Source organism: Archocentrus centrarchus, chromosome 2 (genome assembly GCF_007364275.1).
Source record: "Archocentrus centrarchus isolate MPI-CPG fArcCen1 chromosome 2, fArcCen1, whole genome shotgun sequence".
Classification (NCBI taxonomy): Eukaryota; Metazoa; Chordata; class Actinopteri; order Cichliformes; family Cichlidae; genus Archocentrus; species Archocentrus centrarchus.
In genome coordinates this window covers 6,626,914-6,641,586 of record NC_044347.1, presented here as the reverse complement: position 1 = coordinate 6,641,586, position 14,673 = coordinate 6,626,914, and positions in this window count along the sequence as shown.

Below are 14,673 nucleotides of genomic sequence, written 5' to 3'. Positions count from 1 at the left end.
CAACATTAAACTAAATAAATTCCTCAGGGTTTTCAACTGAAGAAGACATCCATGTAGATGTCATGATAGAAATGATCAAGTCTCTGTCTCATTGAGAGGATAAGCTCCTCATCCCCTTCAACTCCATGCAGCAGCTTGCATATCCCTGGTTGTGGACGTGTGTCCTTCAGTTTCTCCCTGCTGGCCATGATGTGAGGATCTGGAAGAGGACCTGCAAAGTGAGATATGTCAATTTTAACATAGATTTCATTATGTCATGTGACCTTGCAAACTATGACAGTCACAGTAATCACCTCCCTGTACATGTTTGTAATGCAAAAATAACTCCTTTAATAGTTCAAGCTGCTGCAAATTTTAATAGTAAAATTTTATTATAAAGATAATATAGAGGGCATATATGAAAAGCAGTACATACTATTACATACATACTATTCACTCTTATGTTAGAAATGCATTACCATCTTTGAATAGCTGGGGGCTTATATATATGTTTTGACAATATTTATGTATTTACTGTTAATCTATTAGCATAACTTGTTCTTCAAATAGCCATTTAGATGACTGGGGGATGAATGAATGTGACTGCTGCCTGGGTCTTCTAGGTTCTTATTTGTCTGCAGTGTTTATCTCCTGACATCAGACGGCTCACTGTGCACCTTTCATCCTCGCTGAAGCTGTTCAGCCTGGGATGAGCGTCTTCCTACTCACGTCTGTATCTTTGCAAGAGTTTAATTTCTTAGGACGTGGTGCAGTAGCGGGTGGACAGTAAAAAAATGCGCAGGTGTCTGTCTGTAGGCAACCGAAACTGCAGGACACTCAGGCAGCACCGGGAAACCACATTTAACTTCCAAATAACAAACGATTGCGTATTTTTCGTGACGGGCGGCAACCCTAGTCTATACTATAAGGATCTGATCAAGATTAGAGCCTAAAGATGTTCTATTTGCAAAACAGAAAGGTCACGTAATGTTAGCTAGCAAACAAATTGACTAATGCTATCCTAGTCTATTAATTAACAGCTAGAAAAGACAAAGACACGTACCTGTGTTCAATGTTCAATGAAGAATTTGTAGCCTTTGTCCAGTTGTGAACGCGTTGTTCGTGAAAACTTGTCTGCATGTCATAGTATATCCTAAAACCGTATTAGACTGTGTAAACTCCATGGCCATAGACATATGGCCAAAGGCGCAGGCATGCACAATCGATCTGCACATGGATCCTGCTCCTTCCTGTTTATTGACCAATAGTAGAGGAGCTGGAGCAAGAAGACAACCCTCCTCATTTGCATAATGAGGCAGAAATGCATACGGAAAAGGAAAAAGAGCAGGCAGAAATACGAGCGGTAAAGGAAAAGCGGACGAGGAAATGTAAAAAGAACAAAGGCTTGTATAAGGAAAAGGCAAAACAAATATATACATTTCCTGATGAAAATGCATGTGTAAGGAAAAGGAAAAAGAAAATGTATACATTTCTTGATGAAAACGTGCGTGTAAAGAAAAGGAAAAACACTATATTTACATTTCTTGATGAAAACGCATGTATAAGGAAAAGGAAAAACAAGATATATACACTATATATATATTTCTGCTTTTATTTCTGATTATGTCAGTTTTGGTCCTCCATATTTTATGACTATTTCAGAGTGTGTGAATATTTCACTATGATAACACAGTCAGACTCTCTGATGTTCAAAAATCCCCTCAGTGCTGTTTTAAAGTGGTTTCTGCAGCACAATCATCAATCTGAGAAACGTTCATATCATCTCTAACATCATATGCCAGCTGTGACAGCAAAGTTTGATCATTGTGGTGAGTGATCGTCTAAAGTGACAAAGATTAGTTTAAGCAGATATTATCACACCAATGTAGAGAAAGCTGCCTCAGTATCCACAGAGTTACAGAGTTATAAATGTAGAGCTCGCTGAGCTGAGAATGAATTTACCGTGTCCATAGATCACTGGCTCTGTCTCAGCTCTGATGATAACAGCCTCATTTTAAAGTCAGTCAGTGGAGGAGAACTAACTGACATTTCAGTCTTTAAACACAAACTTTGTGCTCTGACATCAACTGAATGAATGAGGCTCAGCAGGAGGGGAGCAGTCAGGGAGAGAGCTGATGGAGTGAAAGCTGACTGATATGTACTCATCCTTAAATATTTTGGGTCATTAACACACAGATGTAACTATTAAGATCTGACATGTGGTCGGTCTGATCCAGTCAGTCTGTGAGTTAAAGGACTGTCTGGGTGGGAACAGTTACTTCCTGTGTTGGAGGAGAGCCAACAGTTTGAGACGCAGTACTTTTAGTCAGAGGTCTACATGCTGAATAAAAATCTATATTCAATAATAACTTACAGAGCCCGCTGTGACCCCCTGACCTCTGTCGACAGTCCCTCTGCTGTCTCTGTGAGCCCCGCAGTGTGAATATAAAGACTCCGGAGCTCAAAGGTTTCAGCGGACTGTTGGACGGAGCTCAGGCCGCAAGTAGGGTCTCAGTGAGCGGCAGAGCAGCGGCTCCTCTCCGCCTCCTCCACCCACTGATGGAGGAAAAGCTGCCTTCAGTCATCAGTGAGTGGATCCACAGTAACAACGACTCTGAGCTCAGCTGCTGACCATCAACTAACTCTGAGCTGATTCACGGACTCTGATCACACACACATTAAATGGCGGAGGACCGTTTAACGATCGGCCTCCTCCGTCCCTGCTCCCACTTCCAGTTGTGAGTCCGTTACCGTGAACTATGGAGCGGCAGATTTGTGGTGTTTCTAAGCTGCACACAGCTGATGTTAGCCAGGAAAAGCTCACAGACTGCTTCATTACCTTCACACGGAGCTTCACACGGAGACAACAAACTGCGCCACCAGATCAGGAAAGTGAAAGTGAAACTTTGAGGAACATCCAGGGAAAACTGTGAGGATGACCGCACCCCTACAGCCGGGAGGAGACAGCGCCCCCTGATATTATGGGATGGTATAAACTGCTCTTTTAGAGCCTGTCATGTCAGCGTGTTTCAGCTGTTCCTGCAGCATCTAACGGCGCGTTATTTTAGGAGCATCTTTTTATTAACAGCACAGCATGTTGGAAGGAAAAGCTCCGAGCAGAAACGGGGAAAGACGAAAATCCTCCGAACAGCTCCGAACAGTCACGGAGTTAAACGACGGATGTCCGGCTGCCCTCAGCCTGCAGCTGCTGACAGGGGAAAAGGTGGGCAGTCAGCAGGAGCTGCTTGGATTATATGAAGAAACTGTGCACATCTAAACTCTATTATAATAATAACTATATTATTGGCTCCGCCCTTCATTGATTTGTGGGCTTTATAGATGTTTTTATGGAGACCAAGAAAGAGAAGGAGAACTGCAGACAGCATTAACATTAAAGAAAGTTTCCTTTAACTCCTCACATGGAAAACTCTTCAAGTTTCACTGCATATTATTGCTGTGTCCTAGAAACATGCTGCCTCGCCTTTCCCAGCACTTCCTGAACGGCTGCATTTTCCTTCAAAAGGAATCACATGTTGATGTGTTTGCAGAGCTGCAGCTCCCTCACTGAGGAAATCCATCACTGCTGTTTGAATAAAGCTTTTTCTTCAATGATGAACTCGGCCGTGTCAGCAGAAAGGAAATCAAAGTCAGCGCACGAGGACATGAAGACGTTTGCATTGTGACTGAGGACAAAAACCTCCACAGTTTCATCTCTGCAGCTTTAAAGATAGAAAGTGAATTTAGATCAGCTGCAGGAACGTTACGGAAAACAGATGCAATCTGGAAAAATCCAGATTCCACATTGATTTCAGTCACCATCATTGTTGGCAGATATGCTCTCAATTGTGCAAAAGACATGTTTGTTTCCTGTTGTTTACAGATAAGTTATTTGTGTTAAATATTAATGTGGCAGAGGACGCCGACAGCCAATGAGGCGTGTTGTTTTTGACATGTGGTATACACTGGTGGGCGTGAATAAAGTTTTCCCTCTCGCGGGAAGTTGGTTCAAGTCTGGGAAAAATAATGGCTGGTGTGTTTTTGTTCCTCCGTAATGATCGTCGGTAAAGTCTAGGCTTCCATGCCAGGATCTCTGCGCATCTTGTCTCTGCTAACAGGTTATGGGCCCAGTATAGCTTAGACTTGCCCAGAGAAAGTTGTCAAGTGATTTTCCACCGACAGAAACGTCGCAACATACAGCGTGTCCGGTGAGAGTTAGCATGCTAACACCATGAGTCGACGGGTCGCCGAGTCAAATGCCTCTGCGAAAAACGCAGAGGCATATGCGGAGCTGATCCAGTTCCTGGATGACAAAAGTTTGTCTCTAGTGATGCGAGAAGCGGCGGACAATGGGCAGAAAGCGCTGAAGATCCTAAGGGACTATTATGCAGGTAAAGGAAAGCCTCGCATAATTAGTCTGTATACAGAACTGACTTCACTCCAAAAGTCTACCAGTGAGAGTGTGACTGAGTATGTAATACGGGCAGAGGCCGCCATCACTGCCCTGAGAAATGCTGGTGAGACATTGAGTGATGGGTTATTGGTAGCAATGGTTTTAAAGGGACTGCCAGATTCATTTAGACCGTTTGCTATCCATATCACACAAAGTGAAGTGACAGTGACCTTTGCAGAATTTAAAACTAAACTGCGGAGCTATGAGGACACTGAGAAAATGCGCACCGTAGCATCGGCGGATAATGTCATGAAAGCAGGAGCACGGCCGGGTGACAAACCCGCGTCTGAAATTCCAAATGACCGGGGAGCCGGGAATACAGACATTGTGTGTTTCAGATGTGGATTAAGGGGACACAAAGCCAGAACGTGTCAGCGCAAGCAGTGGTGCAGTGAGTGTCAAAGCTCTACACATCGGGACGCAACCTGCAGACGGAAACAGCGACGGGACAACGCGCGAAAAGTTTCTGAGGAACCAAGCGGCAAGGATTATGCATTCCGGACGAGCTACGAGGATCCAGGGATCCAGTCAGGGCGTGGCGTCAAAAAGAAAGGTCTGATGGTGGACACGGGAGCAACTTCGCATATCGTTACGGATATTGCAAAGTTTGTAAAATTCGATGACAGCTTCCAGGCCAAGACACACTACGTAGAGCTGGCTGATGGTACGAAGTGCAACGGAGTCGCAGAGCACAGAGGAGATGCAGAGGTTTGCTTGATCGACAGCAGGGGGCAGTGCCACAAAACAACTCTGAGGCAGGCACTGTACATTCCTTCATACCCACAGGACATCTTTTCTGTAAAAGCAGCTGCTTCCAGCGGAGCAACTGTTATTTTCAAGCAAGAGAAAAATACCCTACAGCACAGAGACGGTACAAAGTTTCCCATATATGAATATAACAGATTGTACTACTTGCAAACAGTGAACAAAAGTGATGACCAGTGTAACGGTTGCTATGACATGCAAACATGGCATGAAATATTAGGGCACTGCAATTATGATGACATTCAAAAATTACAAGGTGTTGTCAATGCTATGACAATCAAAGGTAAAACTGATAAATCAGCCCTACATTGCCAGGTATGCACACAGGGGAAGTTTATTCAGACTAGGAACAGGGAGCCTGATGTAAGAGCCAAGGCTGCTCTAGAACTGGTGCACACAGATCTAGCAGGACCAGTAGACCCAGAATCCAAAGATGGATATAGGTTTGCATTATCATTCACTGATGATTATTCCAGTGCAGTGTTTGTGTATTTTCTGAAAAGTAAAAGCGACACAACACAAGCAACACAGAAATTTGTGGCTGATACAGCCCCATATGGGCAAATTAAATGTATGAGATCTGACAAACTGTCACAGTATTTCACTGAGCCAACTGAGGAACAATGGACTACAGTAAAACATGTACTGAGATACCTAAAGGGGAGATCTGAGAAAGAACTGTGTTACAGAAAATGTGATGAGAAACTGAAGGTCCAAGCATACAGCGATGCAGATTGGGCAGCAGATCTAACTGACAGACGGAGCACAACTGGATATTGTGTAAGTCTGAGTGAGAATGGTCCTTTGATCTCATGGAAAACCAAAAAGCAATCCACTGTTGCTTTATCTACCTGTGAAGCTGAGTACATGGCATTAGCTGCAACTGTGCAAGAGTGTCTGTACCTGCTGCAACTATTAGAAGGTATCGATGGACAGCAATATGCACCGTTTAAGGTTTATGAAGATAACCAAGGTGCGATAGCATTGGCAAAGAATCCTGTTACCAGACAGAGATGTAAGCACGTTGATATAAAGTATCACTTTGTAAGGTCAACTGTGAATGAGGGAAAAATTATTTTGAGTTATTGTCCAACAGATGAGATGGTAGCAGATGTGATGACAAAACCTGCCACAAAAGTTAAGCTGGTTAAGTTTGAAAGGTTTATTTTTGGAGGTTGATTGTGTATCAGTGTATACAGTGTAAGGAAAGAAACCTCATGTTTTTGTTATTTGAAAGAATGACAATGTGAGAGCAAGTGGGGGTGTTGGCAGATATGCTCTCAATTGTGCAAAAGACATGTTTGTTTCCTGTTGTTTACAGACAAGTTATTTGTGTTAAATATTAATGTGGCAGAGGACGCCGACAGCCAATGAGGCGTGTTGTTTTTGACATGTGGTATACACTGGTGGGCGTGAATAAAGTTTTCCCTCTCGCGGGAAGTTGGTTCAAGTCTGGGAAAAATAATGGCTGGTGTGTTTTTGTTCCTCCGTAATGATCGTCGGTAAAGTCTAGGCTTCCATGCCAGGATCTCTGCGCATCTTGTCTCTGCTAACAATCATGTTAGGATTAAGATTAAGATTAAGATTAAGATAGTGTTTATTTGTCACATGCACAGTTATACACAGTACAATGCACAGTGAAATGTATTTTGTACCTGCAACCATATATACACACACATATAAATAAGAAGAATAAAAATAAAAAAAAGTAATTCACACTATACACTATACTCTATATACTATACACTATACACACTTTTTAAATTATAATATTTACATTGTGCAATAATGGTCCAGTTAGGGCTCAGAGTTGAGCAGACGGATGGCTTGTGGGTAAAAACTCTTCTTCAACCTTTCAGTCTTAGCCCTCAGGCAGCGGTAACGCCGGCCTGATGGGAGCAGGGAGAAGAGAGAGTGTCCGGGGTGGCTGGGCTGTTTTAGGATCTTCATGGCCCTCAGCCTGCACTGCTTGGTGTAAATGTCCTGCAGGTTGGGGAGGGTGGTTCTGATGGTCCGTTCAGCTGAACGAACCACCCTTTTTAGGGCCATGAAGTCCTGCTTGGTGCAGTTTCCCATCCAGGTGGTGATGCTCCCACGCATGATGCTCTCGATGGTGCAGGTGTAAAAGTTCCTGAGCACCTTGAGTGGGAGCTTGAAGTCTCTCAGCCGCCTGAGGAGGTAGAGACGCTGTCTGGCCTTCTTCACAGTGATGTTTATGTGATGAGTCCAGGACAGGTCCTGTGAGATGGTCACTCCCAGGTATTTGAAAGTGTCCACTCTTTCCACCTCAGCACCACTGATGACAAGTGGATGGTAGTCCCTCTGCTGCTTCCTGCTGAAGTCCACGATCAGTTCCTTTGTTTTGCTGACGTTGAGCAGGAGGTGGTTCTCCTGGCACCAGTTCTCCAGGCGGGAGACCTCTCTCCTGTAGGCTGTCTCCTCATTGTGAGAGATTAGTCCCACAACAGCAGTGTCGTCAGCAAACTTGATGATGACGTTGGACTCTGACGTGGCCTCGCAGTCATGGGTGTACAGTGAGTACAGCAGAGGGCTGAGCACACAGCCTTGGGGGGATCCAGTGTTGAGGGTGAGGGAGGATGAGGTGAGGTGACCCACTCGTACCACCTGTGGTCTGCTGGTCAGGAAGCTGTGAACCCACCTGCACAGGGATGGGCCCAGGCCCAGGTCCAGCAGCTTAGAGACCAGCCTGGAGGGAACTATGGTGTTGAATGCTGAGCTGTAATCTACAAACAGCACTCTCACATAGTTCCCCTTACCAGTGTCTATGTGTGAAAGGGTCTTGTGGAGGAGGAAGGATATGGCGTCATCTGTGGATCTGTCTGGCCGGTATGCAAACTGTAGTGGGTCGAGGGTGGTGGGCAGTGAGGAGGTGATGAATGTCTTGATGAGTCTCTCAAAACACTTCATCACCACAGAGGTGAGTGCTATGGGCCTGAAGTCATTGGGGCTGCTGGGGTGTGGTTTCTTTGGGACAGGGACTATGATGGACTTTTTAAAGCAGGTGGGAATCACACACAGTTTCAGTGAGAGGTTGAATATCAGTGTAAACACAGGTGCCAGCTGGTCAGCGCAGGTCTTAAGGACACGTCCACTAATACCGTCTGGTCCAGCCGCTTTCCTGGTGTTTACACGTCTAAACGCCCTCCTCACGTCGCGCTCCGTCACAGTGAGTGTCTCCGCCCCTCCGGCCGGGAGCGCAGCGGGCTGTCGGCTTCCCGACTCAAAGCGCGCAAAAAAGATGTTGAGTTCATCAGCCAGAGAAGCGTCGGCACTCACCGGGTGTGTGTGTGGTGCTTTGTAGTCCGTGATGGTGCGTAGTCCCTGCCACAGTCCCCTGGAGTCAGACTGTTGTAGTTGCTGTTCCAGTCTGCGGCCGTAGCGATGTTTTGCCTCTTTCACCGCTCTGCGGACGTTGTATGATGCAACCTTGTAGTCCTCCATGTTCCCAGAGGCGAGGCCGGAGTTGTAGGCAACGGTGCGGGACCTCAGGGCGTCGCGGACAGATTTATCCACCCACGGCTTCTGGTTGGGAAAAGTCCTGATGGTCCTTCTAAGTGAAGTGTCTTCAACAACTTTCCCAATAAATCCCACAACAGTTTCCGTAAACTCCTCGATGTCTCCGCCCGCGCTGCTGCGAAACATGTCCCAGTCGGTTGAATCCAACGCACCCTGCAGAGCGGCCTCTGTTTGATCAGACCACCGTGTCACTTCTCTCACAGCAGGGGGTTCCTGCCTGAGCCTTTGTTTGTATTTCGGCATGAGAAAGACAGAGGTGTGGTCAGACTTCCCAAAAGGCGGAAGAGGCTTTGCTTTGTAGCCATCTTTGAATGTAGAGTAGCAGTGGTCTAGGGTCCTCTCTCCTCTGGTGGGGCAGTCGATGTGTTGAATCAATTCCGGTATCAGCTTTTTCAAGTTTGCACTGTTAAAGTCCCCGGCTACGATGAGAGCCGCATCACGCTGGTTAGCCTGATAGGTGGAAATAGCCTCATGTAGCTCGGATAGTGCAGTGTTTGTGTCCGCCTGAGGTGGAATATAGACGGTGCTGAAGATGACCGAAGTGAACTCGCGGGGCAGGTAGTGGGGACGGCATTTCAGGGTTAGGAGCTCCAGGTTAGGTGAACATGATTGTTTCAGAGGGACAACATTCCTACTGTCACACCAGTTGTTATTAATCATTAGGCACACACCTCCTCCTCTTGATTTTCCAGACTCACTCGTTCTGTCCGTGCGATGAACACTGAAGAACTCCGACGGCTGTACGGCGTGGTCCGGTATGAGGGGGGTCAGCCATGTCTCCGTGAGACAGATGATGTTGCAGTCCCTTATGTCCCTCTGAAACTGTATCCTGGCCCTGAGTTCGTCCAGCTTGTTATCCAGTGACTGGACATTAGCCAACAGGATGCTCGGCAGTGGCGTTTGGTGCGCTCTGCGCCTCAGCCTCTCTCTTACGCCGGCTCTTTTCCCTCGGGGCCTTGTCCGTGACCTGGTCCGTCCTTTGTTTGAGCTGGCCCACTGGAAACGCAGTATCTCCCGAGGCCAAGTCGGGTCGGGAGAAAAAGGTGTCAGAATACAGCCAGAGTGCTGTATTCTGATATTAAAAAGAGTCTGTCTGTCATACGTGATATGACACAGAGCAGGCGGAATTATAAAGTCCAAAATTAGAGCTAAACCTAATATAAACAAACAAAGCGTAGGAGCAGGTACGACGGCTGCTGACCTCACCGGCGCCATCTTGAAAAAAAAAAATAAAAAAAAAAAAATATGTTATATTAACTTACAGTGAGCAGCGAGGTCACAGCCAAAAACACAGCAAAGTGCAGAAAGAGCACAAAGTGCATTTGTATGTGCTAACATGCTGACTGGTGTCTGTAGGTGATCTCATAGGCAGCGTCACTGCTGTCACAGCTGCTTCTTCCTGTTTTTGGCCCACAATATAAAGCAGATCAATAACACATATCCTGGACGGGCAGCAGGAAGACACACGCTCATCTCTGAGGACCACAATAATGTGAAAGAGCTGCAAACTGCTGCTGATGCTGTCACTTTAACCCTTTATAGGACACTCACTGACACACTCAGAGTGTTATTGGAGGACAACGAGACTTCATCACTTTGGCACATTTTTCAAAATGTTTCATTTTCATGGAGAAAATCAGTGAAGTCTCCAAATTTGGTTCCTTGCTGTAAGAGGTCAAAAAGTCCAAGAAGTGACAAAAACACAGAAAGATGCTGAAAGGAACGAGTATCTGAGAACATTATAAATTTATAGAGCATTAGGACATTTCTTCATGACCACAGGCTTCTTAACCTCACTGAGGCGCAGGATGGGCGTCACACAGAAAGTGTGTGAAATCACCAACAACAGTAACTGACCCTGGAAAGGCTTAAAGAATAAACTCCGCCCCTCCTCCAACAGGTGAGCCATCTTTGAGCCTTCACAGTCAAAGTGACTGACAGCTCCAGGACTGAGTCCAAACAGCACACACACCTGAGGTGGAGCTGGAGGACTGTGAGGAGCAAGTCAACACATGTGACAGAAAGTGTGCTGGATTTGATTTGTGGACATTGAAGTGATTTAACAAAGAAGCTCAACACAACAGTCCATGGAGGGGGGGGCAGCAGAGAGTCTTCATGCTGATGGGCATCATCCCCGAGGCCCCAAACAGGAAGTGCTAATCAAAGTTACTGTCACATTAAATATGGGCAAAGTTTAGAGAATCAGACCCACTCCTCCTCTGGTGTCACACAGTTACACATCCTCATCATCACAGCTGCTTTCTGCAGTGCTGTCATACATCCCTCTGTCATCTTCATCATCAGCCCCCCCTCAGTGGGTCTGCATGAGTCCTGCTGCCGTCTGACTGGTCAGACTGAGTCCAGGTCAAAGTTGCCATGAAACCTTCTTCTAACTCTGTCACAGCTCGACTCTGTGCCAAAGGAGGAGAGCACACAGTTTGGAGATGATGCTCAGTGTTTGAATGAAGCCAATAAACCATACAGTCATATATGTGTGTCATCAAATGAGTGTGTCTGCAGAGTCTGAGTGTATGAATGGGACTAAACACTAAAAACAACAAGTAGCTGAGTGGAAGAGGCCGGGGGAAGAGGGAGGGAGAGGATTTTTGAGGGCTGTGTCAGTATTCCCAAACATCCTGAGAATCCTCTCAGAGCTCCGAATGAGCCAAAAACTAAAGGTCAACTGAAAGTTTGACCTCAGTGAGGAGGTGTGCTTCAGCTTTTTGCAGCGTGTGACATCATCACACTTTAGAAAGGTGTGATTGGCTGAACCAATCAAACTTTCTTGATGATAATGAACAGAATGGACACTGAAAACAGAGACATGTACAGTTTGACACTCTCAACATTTCACTGGTTAATATTAGAAAAGCTCTACATGGATGTGAGTACTTTGCATCACATTTGTAGCAACAATCACAATTTCAGCATCAGAGGTTTGGAGCTGAATTCTGTTTAGGAGCAGAAATGCTTTGAAGCCTAAATGTGTGTTTGTGTGTTTACACAGACCAACATCACTTTATATTAATGCTGTTTGTGTGACTTTGTGTCTTTGATTGTGTTGAGTTTTCTGAATACAGTCAGAGTTTCATTAACGTTGCTGGGAAACAACCTCCTCATTTTTTTCAGTGTGTTTGCGCTGCAGTCTGTTTAAACCTGCAGTTCCTCTCTGTGACCACCTGAGGGCAGTAAGTGAGCAATCAAAGACTTCCACATAGGACATATCTATGCTTCCTCAATCTAAGCTCCTCCAGAAACCTCCTCTCTCCTTCCTCACAAATAAACAACCAGAGTGGCAACAAAGCAAAAACAGCATTGAGGGCAAAACTGTCACAATCAGATCATCATCAATGCTTTGTTAAAGTAATGCAGGGCTGCAGAGGACACTAGAAAATAAAGAGGTCAGAGGCCAGTGAGGACCATACAAATGGAGGACTCAAGTGCAGACACATTAGAGACAGAGGAACCAGCTTCAGGCTTTATTTGTCACAACAGGGATTTTCAGCAGAAGAGGGTCAAAGGTGAGACTGACACAGGGAGCAGGTGCCTCGAGGCAGGAGGTCTCTGTGGCAGAAGAGAGACGTGTTAGTCCAGAAGCTCCAAGGAAAGCAAATCCACAGAAAAGGAGTGTGAAGATCAGAGCAGTGAGTAGTGCTCGGTTACTCGGCCAAATGAGCCAGTGTGTCCTAGGGAGGGGTCGCTGCTTAGTTAGTCCATGGGGGGAGTATTTTCAGGAGGCAGGCAGGGAAGCTGAATGCAGACCAGAGAGTGTAGATGAAGAGGAGCAGACTCAGCAGGTGAGTTATGCAGGTGAGCGGTCGTCCTTTGGAGACTGCAAACAGGGAAACATTAGTGATGTTCCATCTGATACTAAAGCCTCGAGGTCTGTGTGGAGCAAAGGGGGCGTTTTCACATCAAGTCTTTGTGGAGGTCCGAATCGTTTTTCACAATTTCACGTGATAAAAGCCAAACGAGGCGCCGTTTCCTGAAATCACGTGACTGCTTCTTCACACCTGAACTCAAAGATTAAGAAGTGTGGCCCAATGTTTTTGTTTAGAGCAAGAACAAATCTAATGCTGAGTGAGTCCATTGTGAAGAGTTTCAGGTCGACTAAACTTTGACCTCAGTGAGGAGGTGTGGTCGACCATGTTGGTATGTGTGATGTAATCACATTTTCCAAAGTTGTGATTGGTTGAAGCAAACAAACTTTCTTAATAATAATGACCAGGATGGACGGAGAAATGGATCCAATCACTGCATTTCCTCTAAACTACAGGTTTCCTCCAGGAAGTGAATCCACTGATGTTTCTATTTTTGCACAGTTATCAACCATGATGCAATGATTTTGATCTTTGATATTAATGCAGAAATCATTGAGCTTCTTTGAAATGAACAAACTCACCTGTTCATACAAACTCAGTTCTTTCAACACAGCATCATGTCAGTGATCAGCTGATAGGCTTAAACAGTACAGCCTGCAGTCCATCTTCATCAATAATTACTCTTAACTGATAATCAAATCAATGATTACCTGCATGAAAATCTTCCTCTTGAAATAATCTTCATTTTTATATCAATTTTATAATCCAAATGTCTCAGTAAAATGATGAATCCAAACAGATCAATGTTGTTTGTTGGAAAGGTCACAGTGTGGGGATGAACCAAGGCCAACACTTTACCTCAGAGGAATATTTTGACATTTTGGGACCAAACAGATCTCGTCTTACATTTTACAGCCAAGAAATCAAATGAGTAGAACTTGAGCCTCCCGAGCCTTTCTGTGTGGAGTCTGCATGTTCTCCTGGTGTCTGCACAGGTTTCTGTTTAGGTTTCAGTGCTGTGATTGGTTGAACTTCATCATCAACAGTTCATTGTTAGACTTGTGTGACCGCGTGGGGCTTGTTTCTGATTGGCTCCAACATTCAGACGCTGTGATCACAGTGAAAAACATCAACACATCATTAAAACCACATCAGATGATCCAGATGAGTTTCTATCAGTCTGTAAATTCCTGAGAAAGACAAAAAAACTCCCTGAAAATGTCTGATTATCATTTCCAAACAATAACTGCTCATTGATTTGATCACAGTAATCTTTCCTCATGGAATCATTTGGACTCTTTGAGCCGAGACTCTGAACTTCAGTTTGATGGATTTTCTACATTTAATGGTCTGAGATCATTTTATGATGATTTTTCAGAGCTTGTTAATATTTCAATGTGAAATGCTGCCAGAACACATTCAGACTCTGTAGCAGCTGTTTCAAAAACTCCTCAAAGATACACACACCATTTCAAAATCTTCAGATTGTTTTTCTTGGCTCAGCAGAGCATGCAGATATATTTATATATTTGTTTAAGCTGCAGAAGAAGAAAAGCAGGAGCAGCAGTTGAGATTTTTTACAGTAACATCATCCTTCAGATTCCCAAACATCAGACTTTAATGTGAAAAGTGAAGCTTCAATCTGGCCTCCTTTTCTCAGCTCTTACTTTGAAAGTCTTTGATTTTCCTCTGAATTTCCCTTTCCCAGGAATACAGCAACATTTCTCTCCTTTCCTTCCATCTTCCTGTTCAGGAGGCAGGAGCTTAAACTCAGATCCTCCTCTGAGCTCTAACATGTATTTGCTGCTATCAGCATCCTGTTGGATTGATTACAGTGTGTGTCATTGACAACTGTGTGGCACAAAAAGAGTCTTATTGTCATGATTTCCACTTCCTGTTGTTTCATTTCATTCCTTTAAACTCTTTGTGTTTGATTGTGTTACGTTTCTATCCCAACAAGTAATCAACTCTTATGGATCATTAAGTTTACAGTTTTAGTCATTTGCTCTTAAGTGTGCACAGCCCGTGTGTCACTTCCTGTTTACGTCTCAACGCAACAGCAACACCCGAAGGAGCAGCGCTAACCCACAACTTTCTGATTTGGAGTAACAAAGACATCTT